Genomic DNA, 11,594 nt, shown 5'->3' with positions numbered 1-11,594 from the left:
GTGCTTGTTTCACAGAAATTGCCACCACATAGCCCAGCGTATTTAGTGTATCACTCAAATACAAACAAAGTGCAAAAACACAGGCTGGTGAAATTTGTGAGCAAAACAGCTTCAGAAAAACAAACACAGACAGATGAGCCAGATCTAATTGATGACAGTGTGGGGCACAGAGTCAGGACTAGGGGGACGCAGGGGGTCAACAGGAGTGCAGAAAAGGCTCTAGAGCAAAATGAACCCGGTGAAAGTCCAGATTGCGATAGTCCAAGGGCAGCAAATGAGTCTACTGAGAGTAGGCAGTATCCAACAAGAGAAAGGAGGGCACCAAATTACCTAGGCGAATTTGTGACAGAAGACAGTGATAGTGACGGGATGCATGTCACAGTAGACTACTGCTGCAGAGCAGTTTGTGGCATTCCGCAAACTTATGGTGAAGCAATGCAGTCAGACAATTCAAAAGAATGGAGAAAGGCAATGAATGAGGAAATCCAGTCTCTAAATGAGAATAAAACCTTTACCCCGACAACACTACCCGTGGGCAAGAAACCAGTGGGGGGTAGGTGGGTTTACGCAATCAAGTCTGGTGTAGATGGGAATGACCAGTACAAAGCTCGATTTGTCGCCAAGGGCTACAGCCAGAAAATGGGGAAACGTTTTCACCTACAGCAGATCTAACCAGTGTTAGAATTTTGCTACAGAAGGCAGTGCAGGAAAATTTACTGGTCCACCAAATGGACGTGAAAACTGCGTTCTTACACGCCCCCATAGACCACGAAATCTACATCAATCCACCAGAGGGCTATGAAGAAAAAGAGGGTGTAGTCTATAGGCTAGAGAAATCGCTTTATGGTCTCAAACAGTCTGGAAGAAACTGGAACAGGGTTTTACATGATTGCTTAACTGAAAATGGTTTCACACAAAACCAAGCTGACCACTGTGTTTATTCTCAAGAGTCTAAAGAAGGGAAAGTGATCTTAATTGTGTGGGTAGATGACTTGATCATCGCTGCAAGCGATGAAGGAAAACTGAAAAAGGTGAAAGGGATGCTTGCAAAGCAATTCAAGATGAAAGATTTGGGGCAACTCAAACATTTTCTTGGTATTGATTTTGATTTTTCTGATGAATGCATTAAGATGTCACAAGAGAAGTACACTCACAAAATTCTACAGCGTTTCAACATGTCAGAATGCAGGGTGAGAGATACTCCTTGTGAGCAAAAGCTCGAATACAGTAATGATGCAGTTAAAATGACAGATATCAGGATGTACAGAGAGGCCGTGGGCAGTCTGATATACCTGACGACCTGCACTAGGCCTGATCTGAGTTTTGTGGTGAGCAGGCTGTCACAGTACCTAGCTGAGCCTACAGAGGAGCAATGGGTTACTGTGAAGCATGTCCTGCGATACCTTAAAGGTACAGCAGACAAAGGTTTAACCTTTAGGAGATGCACTGAGAATCTTGGTATGAAAGCCTACAGTGATGCAGACTGGGCGGCTGATACCAGTGATCGCCGCAGTACCACAGGATACTGTGTTAGTCTTAGTGAAAACAGTGCACTTGTTTCATGGAAGACAAAGAAGCAACCTACTGTTGCACTTTCCACATGCGAAGCAGAGTATATGGCACTTGCTTCTACTGTTCAGGAATGCCTTTACCTAGAACAATTACTGGAGAATATGGATGGTTACCAATACACACAAACGGTAATACACGAAGACAATCAGGGGACGATTGCTCTTGCCAGAAATCCTGTGAATAGAAAGTGTTGTAAACACATAGACATTAGGTATCACTTTATTAGGTCTACTGTGAATGAGGGTAAGGTGAATTTAATGTACTGTGCTACTGATGAAATGGTCGCTGATGTGATGACGAAGCCTGTCAGCAAGTTCAAACTGGGAAAGTTTGCAGGTCTTCTTTTTGGTGACTAATATGTGTAAGCCAAAGGTACACATTTGTTCAATCTTGTTTTGGTGTTTTTGTGTTACCAACCTGAGTACAAGTGGGGGTGTTAAAATGTAAGCCTATTTCTTATGTTCTCAGGTTACATGACTGTAAATGTTGTTTACTCTTAGCGACACAAGAGGGCGCAAGAGCACACACAATAATTAATGTGATGAATGTTCATGTATTGTATGTGACCTAATGGACTTCCCGTACATGGACATTTTTATGCGTGACTTTTCATATTCCAGTCAGTCCGCGCTCAACCCAACTGGCAGATGGCCACATTTCATTGTTCCTAAATAAATGTCCTTAAATGAGAGAAGTCGTCAGACTCCTTCCTACGCATCGTCAGCAGCACCACTCTGCTGATAAAACTCAACAATCTCTCATGGAAGTTACCATTTTAATTATGTTAGAGGCCAAAAAATTGTGAGCATTGACAACGCTGAAGCCATTTTTAGATATGACAGGTAAAGTGAGCAGTATTGGCTACAGAGTTTACCCATAGTCTGACTTTCAAACATGCACAACACAACAGGAGGTTCTCTGCACAGACATGTTCACAACAGCAACACACACACAAACACTCTCTCTCACAGTGCTTTCACATTGAACGGAAGCGCATTGCATTCACTTGAAAAAAAAAAAAACTCTGTTTACAATGCATGTCTAAATCAATATTTTTTTCAGTTTTTCTGACTTTTTTTTCTATTTTTTGGAGTAATTTTTCTTCTGTTTTTCGGACTATTTTTTTTTTTCTGCGTTTAGAGAGCATTTGAAACAATAGACGCTTTCATTCCTTTATTGAGAGCTAGATGTAATGGAAACAAACATGACCTGCTTGTTTAGTTTAATCAAGTTTTACTTTGATCTGGGTTTAAGACACTGGGAGATAGTCCTGTCTTTAAGTCATATAGATGGTATTATCATTAGTTTGTCGAATCTACGCAGGCACCTGAGGACTTTGCGGTTGCTCAGAAGGAAAGCCCATTCAGATCTGCTGAGATGGGGCATGTATGTGCGGGCAGGAGTCACCATAGGTCCATGGGAGTCACTTGCAGGTTGGAGGTTCCGAGGGAGTTCGAAGTATCTCGATAATTCAGAAATTCAGAAAAAAAACTACTCCGAAAAACAGATAAGAAATACTGCGAAAAACAGAAGAAAAAAAATTGTCAGAAAAACAGAAAAAAATATTCAAAACAACAAACAAAAAAATCAATTACTCAGAAAAAACTGTTTTGTTTTTTTTTCAAGTGAATGCAATACAGTTCCGTAGAATTCTCCTGAAATTCTACGGACATTATACTAGGAGGCCAGGAGGAGAAAGTCTGCAAAAACTGGGGAGCGTCTCACTTGGACATTTGCATTCACACATGCACCTCCTCTGGCAAATATACTGAGGAACTGCTGAGTTCGGTGCATGTCAGAAAGCAGCTTGAGAAAGACAGAGCTGAGCTGCAACAAGAGGTCATTGGGAAGGACCGGAGCCCTGACGGGCTCTGGGACAATTTAACAGCTGTTATTTCCAACACGTTTTGTCAATTAGAAAAAAGTCTTCACGAGTGTAGCAGAAGAACGTACTGTCTTTGTAGGGGCAGAACCGTGGTGTGCTGGTGTGAGGGGACTCAATGAGGTCAGTGGTGGCCCCCCTTGGGGTTTCGGACAGGACGTCAGCTGTGTAGTAGGCGTTCAGGTCAGTCAGAGAGCTGGACAGATCACACACTGTTTCTGTGGTCTGGATACAGTGAGGAGTCCTCTGATTGTTCCCTGAAACCCTGTAAAATTTGACAAGTTTCATATGGACATGAATGATGGATGAAAATAGTCTTATTTAGTCTATAATAGACACAAGATGAGCAATAAATTAGGTCTTAAGTCTGTCTAGTCTGGGTATCATTTATAACGCATACAGTCAGAAATAAATAATTTATTATCTGTGCAAAATAACATTGATGTGAATATACTGTGGAACAATGAGCTGAAAGAGCTGTTTGCAGCTGTTGGCATTTGTTAATTCTATTTGATTGTTGACATTGCTCTTGCCTCTTTCATTTTTCTCTTATTGAATCACAAAGGTCAATTGTCTTTTAGTTATCTTACTATTTAAAGAGCTCTGGCCTAAAATATACATTCCAGTAAAAGCTTTTACTGAATCAGTAATGGAAAAACTCATTCCTGCAAGGTCACATAGCGGGAAAGTGTGAGGGCATTTGCTTTCCGTGGACACACTGACAAGATGAACGTTTCTGGGAATTAAATGCCATTTGTTAAAAGAGTTAAAGGGTGAGGGTTCGGATGCAGGTACTTACGTAGAGTACTCCACAGTGTAGCTGTAAGTGGCTGATGGTTTTGGTTCCCAGGACAAAATGGTTTTAAAGTTGGTTGATTTCCAATTTTGTGCTTGGGGATAGGAGCCTGGAAAATGAGACAATTTGTGTAAGATACTATACTAACATGATTTAAATGAAGGTTATAGTGACACACAAATGTTGACTCCTGTCATTATGAAAGAAAACAATACACCAAAGGTGTTTTATATACTTTATTAACTTATACAAGTAATTTCCATAGGTGAGCTGTACAGGGGACTGTCACACAGTGATAGGGCCTTAGTGCCATAAGTTTTAAACTATTAAAGGCCCAGTGTGTAAGATTTAAGTGAAAGGGAACTATTATTTAATGTAGAATAATTCTCATAATGTTTTCACTAGTTTATTTCATCTAAATTGTATGAATTGTAGTTTCCTTACCCCAGAAAAGGCCCTTTAAATTTAAATACTTCGAGGGGAACCTCTCTACAGAGGCCACTATGTTTTTTACATTAGTCCAGACTGAACAAACTAAACACCTTTTGAGTTTTCATGACAATTAAAGGCTGCTTCAGTTTCTTTTTCATGTTTGGAAGGAGAGCGTGAGGTGAGGGGTAATCAGTTGCAAAATGCAATTTCAACACTAGATATCACAAAATTCTACACACTGAACACTATTTAACACTAAACTACACTTTTAAGTAATAAACACTTAACACCTTAATTGAGGCCCGTCACAATATGTAGGACTACACACATTCATTAGAGAGAAAAAAGCTTTGCACAAATGAGGCACTGTGGACCAGAAATAATTAAAAAAGCCACAAGTTCAGATACAGCACTTTGTCAGTGAGATAAGATAATGTTAATGTTGTGAATAGAGCACGTTGCAATTGTCAGTGTAAAATATCCTTGGTCCTATATTTTATTGGACTGACTGTTCTGTCACAACCACAAATGTGTGGTTTTTATGACTACAAAGCAGCAGTAGAAAGTGTGGCGCCCAAAGAACATAAGAGAAGGGCTGTTTTTATATCAGCAGTCTGTTACCTTACCTTACCTGAGTTGTTTAAGTCAGATCAGTCATTTCTTATTAACAACAGCTATACACTGTGGTAAGTCATTGCTGTTTCTTCGCAGTATGAGCAAATACTGAGAAGAAACAGCAGTCCCCCCCCCCCCCCCCATGTTACATAATGTTTTAGGTACTAACAAATGCCTCAACATTAAATTGTTACAGGTAATCTTAAATTCTTAAATGTGATTTACAGCCTATAAAGCACGAGTGTCCACTGGTGTTCAAACATTTTTTTTCAAATATTAATCCTGCAAAGTGTGTAGTGACTTGTACTGAAAACTCTGTAAGACATGAAAACTGTAAAGAGTATTTCTATGTGTGCCGGAAATCTAAACATAAACACTAAATGAATGACTGTATGCTGCTCCTCCAGTGACCTGTTCATGTAGATCTGTTCATGTGAATCCAACTTTACATTTGCTATACATTTACATTTTCACACTCACAATACTACAAAACAAACTGCTCCACACAGAGAATCATAGTATTTGATATTGTATGTACATATCATATGTCGCGCTACTACAATTTGACTTCAAGGTCATTTGAGAGAACGCTTGGAATGAAGGGCGAGCAGCGTGGACTCACCTGAGGTGGAGCGTGTGGAGAGAAAGAAGAGTGTAGAGACGAGAGCTGCTGTGACTGACATCATCTCCTCTGATGTATTCCTAAAGGTTCTGTTCTGTGTCTGTGCTGCTACTGAGCGAGTACCCTGTGCAGTCTGTCGATCGTCTGACTCTCTTGCTGGAAACCAGTGGTTTTAGCAACAAGCGGGGCATAGCCAAATATGGAGCGTCCGGCCGTGGCGTCACCAGACTGACACAGCCACAGTATTGCAAATTACTATACAGCATGCTGTCCTGCTGAGGTCATCCGCCACATAATCAACCTTACTGATGTATTATTAGTTATTATTGTTATTCATATTATTGTTGTTATTCATATTATTGTTGTTATTATTTCGACGTTTTGGTCAGTCAGCATATAATTATTGGACACCAACCAATCACAGCTATGAAATCAGCTCTATTCATTCATTCATTCTCTCACGTCACCTGGCAGATTCTTTGAAATCAAGTGAAAGAAAGAAACATGGAACATCTGTAACAAATTCCAAGTAAGTAACTGAGGCTGATTTCAGAAAAACCATTGTTGCAACAAAGTCCTCAAATTACAATGCATGCTCCAAATCAAGGGCTTCTATTACCTCAACACAAAAGGCCTGATATAACAAGTTTTCTTGTTCTGTGAAGGTGAGAGACAGTTTATAGGCCAACGTTAAACAATAGTCCACCTGAGTCGCAGTGGTTTCTGTGAATATTTCTGCTACCAACACCTGAACTCTTCTTCAGTATTCAACAGTTCAACATTCATTCCACGCTGCTCTACAACCCTCACAGACAAAAGAGATCAAATAATCAGGCACATGCAAAAACTTACATATTGCAACCTTGTAATGGTTGACTTGTTATTTTTAGTGACACTGTTGCGGTGTAATGTTCAATAACATGATTCAATCTTGTGATTGAATTAAGTTTCCAAGTGTTAATAATTCAATCATATGTATTTTCCAAGTTGACAAAACTATTACACTTGAGTTCGACCAGGAACATATCAGATGCTATTATATTCCACTGTTTAAAAAAACAAATCCAGGTTTTTAAAAAAAAAGGTGGTTTGTGATAAACAACACAATAGTTTCCCCCCAGTATTTATTGTATGCAAAATAATTCATTAGACTTATTTATCTCAAAATGAGTTTTTCATTTGGCTCAATATTTATATATTTGCTTATTATTTTAATTACCACAAGAAGTTTTAAAAAGATGTAACAGGTGGTGAATATGTTTCATGACAGATTTATAAAAATTTTAATTTGGTTGGTCAATGTTCAACCGACACAAAGATGTTGGTAATGTGACTCAAACCGAGAGGTATAGTAGGTTCAGTGTCGTCATAGTGGGAATGGAATGGATGACATGCTTCCCGATGGTATGTTGACCATACAACCCTTACTACAGCGTGAGAGAACCTAAATATTCTAGAAGCTTACAAGCTCTGACCAGGTCGATGGCATCATCATGTCTCTGCAGAGGACATTAGTCAGGACTTCCACTAAGAGCTCAAGTGGGTGATCTGGAGGTCTATTCATAGACTGAGTGGTTTAGAGTTATGCTTCCAGACATACAGAGACACTGAGAGTGAGTTTGGACTGTGGTATGTTAATAGAGAGGTTTATACTGTGTTAACCACAGTTAATATTCCACGTTACTGAAAGGGAAGCCCTCTGTTGTTTGTCTTTGCTCTCATATGTACAGGGTGGCCAGCCTTTTCAAATCAGTCTTACTACTACATTACTTCACCACACACGGTAACCTGTTCAACAATGTAACTGTAATAAAATCTCTGCAAATTCAGTTTCACATGCAGATTAAATCAAGTGAAACTAGCAGCAGGAAGGTTGGAATGCATGTACAACACTATAGCTTTGTGAGATGATTAGGAAGGACTGTCAATGATTTGTAGCAAATTTCAAAGCAGAGACAGTGGTTGTTTAATGTAGACGGCAGTTTTTCTTCCCATGGAGTTGGCACATGTGGCACTTTGCCAGAGCTCCTCCCCCTGCCCCATTATCTTTCTAGTCCCACAAGCCCCCCCCACCCCTGGCAGTGAGGGGCCTGGCTGTATTACACTTCACCGTGGCTTGAATACCAAGGAACACTCCGAAGGGAAGGACTGAATCCAAATGACTAAATGAGTCCACCAACTGTTTACACAGGATAAAGCCTCAGGAACACATGCACACATACCTGCACACGCACACATGTCAAGAAAAGCAACAACAGCAGAGTTTAGTGATCTGTGTTGATGGGTGAGATTAAATTTAAATACCAGAGAAAAGCTTAATGCTCCCAGACCCTGGTGAATTATGTAATTCTATTTCAATTTCTCCCCCCAAAAAATCTTACCTTTATAGTACTGACTTCAGTGCAGCAATCAAGCATTCACTTGGCTCTGTGTTCCATTGCTTCTTTAGTCTTAGTCTCAGTGATCTTTATTGTCAACCAAACAATGCAACAGGTCACAGAGGATTCAAATTGCGTTTCCCCATACTCCAAATGTGCAAGTAATATATAACACACAACTTATAACAAACAACAAATAGTGCAAACAAACAACAACAATGGAAACAATATATACAGACAGACAATGGACCTATAAGTTGTATAAGAAAAAATAAATGAATAAATAAAATAAAATAAAATGAAAATAAAATGAAATTCACAGTGTGACAGAGTGTATTCATGACAATAAAAGTAATTCTTCTTTTTCTTCTTCTATTCAAATTTTGAGGTATGTTATCAAGGGGCTATAATGAAGATGCAACACGGAAAAGTGCAAAGTGTAAAAAGTGGTAAGGGGGAGGTGCAGCCATACAGTATATCTGGGTGTCAAACACTGTTGGATCCACCTGAGATTTATTTTCCTTTTATTTTCAGTGTATAATCTTCAGCAGTCCTTTTCAACTGCAGCCCATTGGGCCAAAGTGTGTTTGGGTTCTGAGGGTTCTGCTCCCCCCCCCCAACACAATAGAGGTATTTATCACAATATACAGTACAGACAAATCCAACAACAACTCTTTCTGGGACACTTTACATCCCTTAAGTCCCTGTTACTATAATCAACCAATTGCAGACTACTTTTATTTTCTGAATCTGAATAATGCTTTAGAAAGTTTCTCCAAATGGTCTTTAGAGTGAATATCCTTTCACAGCCAATGTGTCTCATCCATCTATCAATTTTTTTCATTTATCAAATGAGTAAAACCAGAGGTGGGAAGTAACAAAGTACAAATATTTCATTACTGTACTTAAGTAGATTTTTCAGGTATCTACTCCTTAAATTCTCAAAACTGGCTCGTTACTTGTTTCAACCTCCACGGATGACAACACGACATAAGAAAACACATCAACACAGAGAGGACCTCAGTAAACCATCCAATCTATGGTAGTGACAGGTGGTGTGTACAAAGGGCAGGGACTTAATCAAACCGAACACATTCCACATCCATTTATTCCCTGTAGTCTTTATTATTCTGTCTGAAATTTGGCAGCAAAACTAGATGTGTGTCCAGTGATTTTTTTTCTCAGTACCAGTTCTGTGTAGGTTGATACCAAAAGAGGAAAACTATCCTATATCCTAGAAAAAGCATTGTGTATCATTGAAGTTAAAAATTCATTTTTACTTTTTACTCATATACTTGAGAACATTTCAGAGCCTGTACTTGAGTTAAGGAGTTGTATCAGTACTTTTACTTTTACCAGAGTCTTTTTTTACTCAAGTATCTGTATTTCTACTTTAGTAAAGAATGTGAGTACCTTTGCCACCTCTGAGTAACACAGTGTAATGTGTAAATATGCAGTGACAACCTGAGCTACTGTCCCGAGATGAGAAGTTCAATGAAAGGTTTCATAATGAACTACACTGGCCATGCTCTTTCTGCAGATTTATTGCAGAGTTTAAACAGCAACATGGATTTGTTATTATGTTCAGTTAATAATGAAATTGCCTTTACACCACAGTGATGGACATGAATTGGAAAGAGAGAGAGAGCTGAGGGAGAGTTCAAGACAATAAGAAAACAATTACTCTTTCTTAAGTAATTATTCACTGACAAAAATGATCACCTCCGATAAAATGTGAAGATCGATACCTAACACCATAATTCTCACAAAGTCATCAGGATTAATTGTTCTCTTTAAATTTACCAGCTGGGGGCAGATGTTTATTTAACACTGTGCCATCCTCTCTTTTTATGTTGTTGAAAGATAAAAGGATATTCAAATTTCTTCTGTTATTCTATTGAGGAAATGTCAAAGACAAAGGCCTGTGAGGCTGGGCGTCATCCAGCACTTCCTGTTTTGCAAACTTGTTACTTATGGCATATTTACCAGGAGCATAAGCCTGCATCCTCTAAGAGAGGATGTGGTCATCTTAGTATTTCATGTAAATGAATTGGCAAGTCACGGGTCCTTAAATATCTATTGACAACATTAAACAACTTTACAATAAACCTTTGAATAATATTGACAAGCTGCGGGAATGGGGATTGTCTGTCTAATGGAAGGAGACAGTGTGTAAACTGAGGTCTGCTGGGAGTCAGTCAGTAAGCCACCATCGTAAACCTTAAAGTTGCCCTTTTCGATTAACAATTTGGTCAACCATTTGGTCAGTCCTCCACATATATCTTTGCTCATGCAATTATACATACACAAATGTAACATTTCCATTACAGTGCTAAAAGTGTTCGAGCTGAGCAGGGATCAGTGAGGATGAGGTCGTATTTAAAGAGGCCACTTTGGTGAGAGAATGGGCTGTGATTGGTTCGTGACTGACGAGCACCCATAAACCTATCGGTAGCTGAGCATATGACTCTGTGTTCTGCATGAACTAACACAATGCTTCATTAGTCACAATTCAAGTTCAGGATTTCTACGATGACATTCTCACTTTAAACTTAATTTAAAGTATCTTGAATTGAGGCAAATTAAACCTTGAATTATGATCAGTCAGAATCAAATTGTCATATATCACAAATCATAAACTGGATTTATTTTCATAATTAATTATGGATACAATTACAAAGTATGTTGCAGAAATTTGAAATGGATATCTATATCATTGAGCATTGTACAAGTTACATTGTACAAGTACATGTTCTACTGAATAAGGGATCAGCCACTTGCTATCTGTAATACAAACAGCCATCATCAGGAACATCAGAGAGATCATAGTTAATAATCATCCCAAGGTACTTGTAGTTCTCTCCAAAGTCTACCACATGTCCCTTGATGATAGTATTCTAAGAGTTTGAGGACTGATGCCTAAAACTTATGTCCTTGGTTTTTGTCACATTTAGTAGTAAAAATGCACAGTCACACCAATACAGATTCACAATCCACAATGGGACCATGGTTGTTCTCATCTGCATGGAGGAGACTGACTGTCACAGAGTCATCAGCAAATTTGAAAAGTAATCTGTTGTCATGCCAGCTGCGGCAGTCATCAGTATACACATTATACAGGGGAGGTGAAAGGACACAGGAGGAGACCCTGTGGATGATGACAATGTGTCTTACATGCATTACTTTCTGTATCAGTTGTCAGTTGCAGCTCGAGGCATGTATCCAAAATTATCTTTTCCAGGCACTATACTGATACTGTAGTCACTACAAGTTACGCATGTTCCATTTTGCCTGGGG

This window comes from Paralichthys olivaceus, chromosome 4 (genome assembly GCF_024713975.1).
Source record: "Paralichthys olivaceus isolate ysfri-2021 chromosome 4, ASM2471397v2, whole genome shotgun sequence".
NCBI classification, from domain to species: Eukaryota; Metazoa; Chordata; class Actinopteri; order Pleuronectiformes; family Paralichthyidae; genus Paralichthys; species Paralichthys olivaceus.
This window is presented reverse-complemented; position numbering follows the sequence as displayed.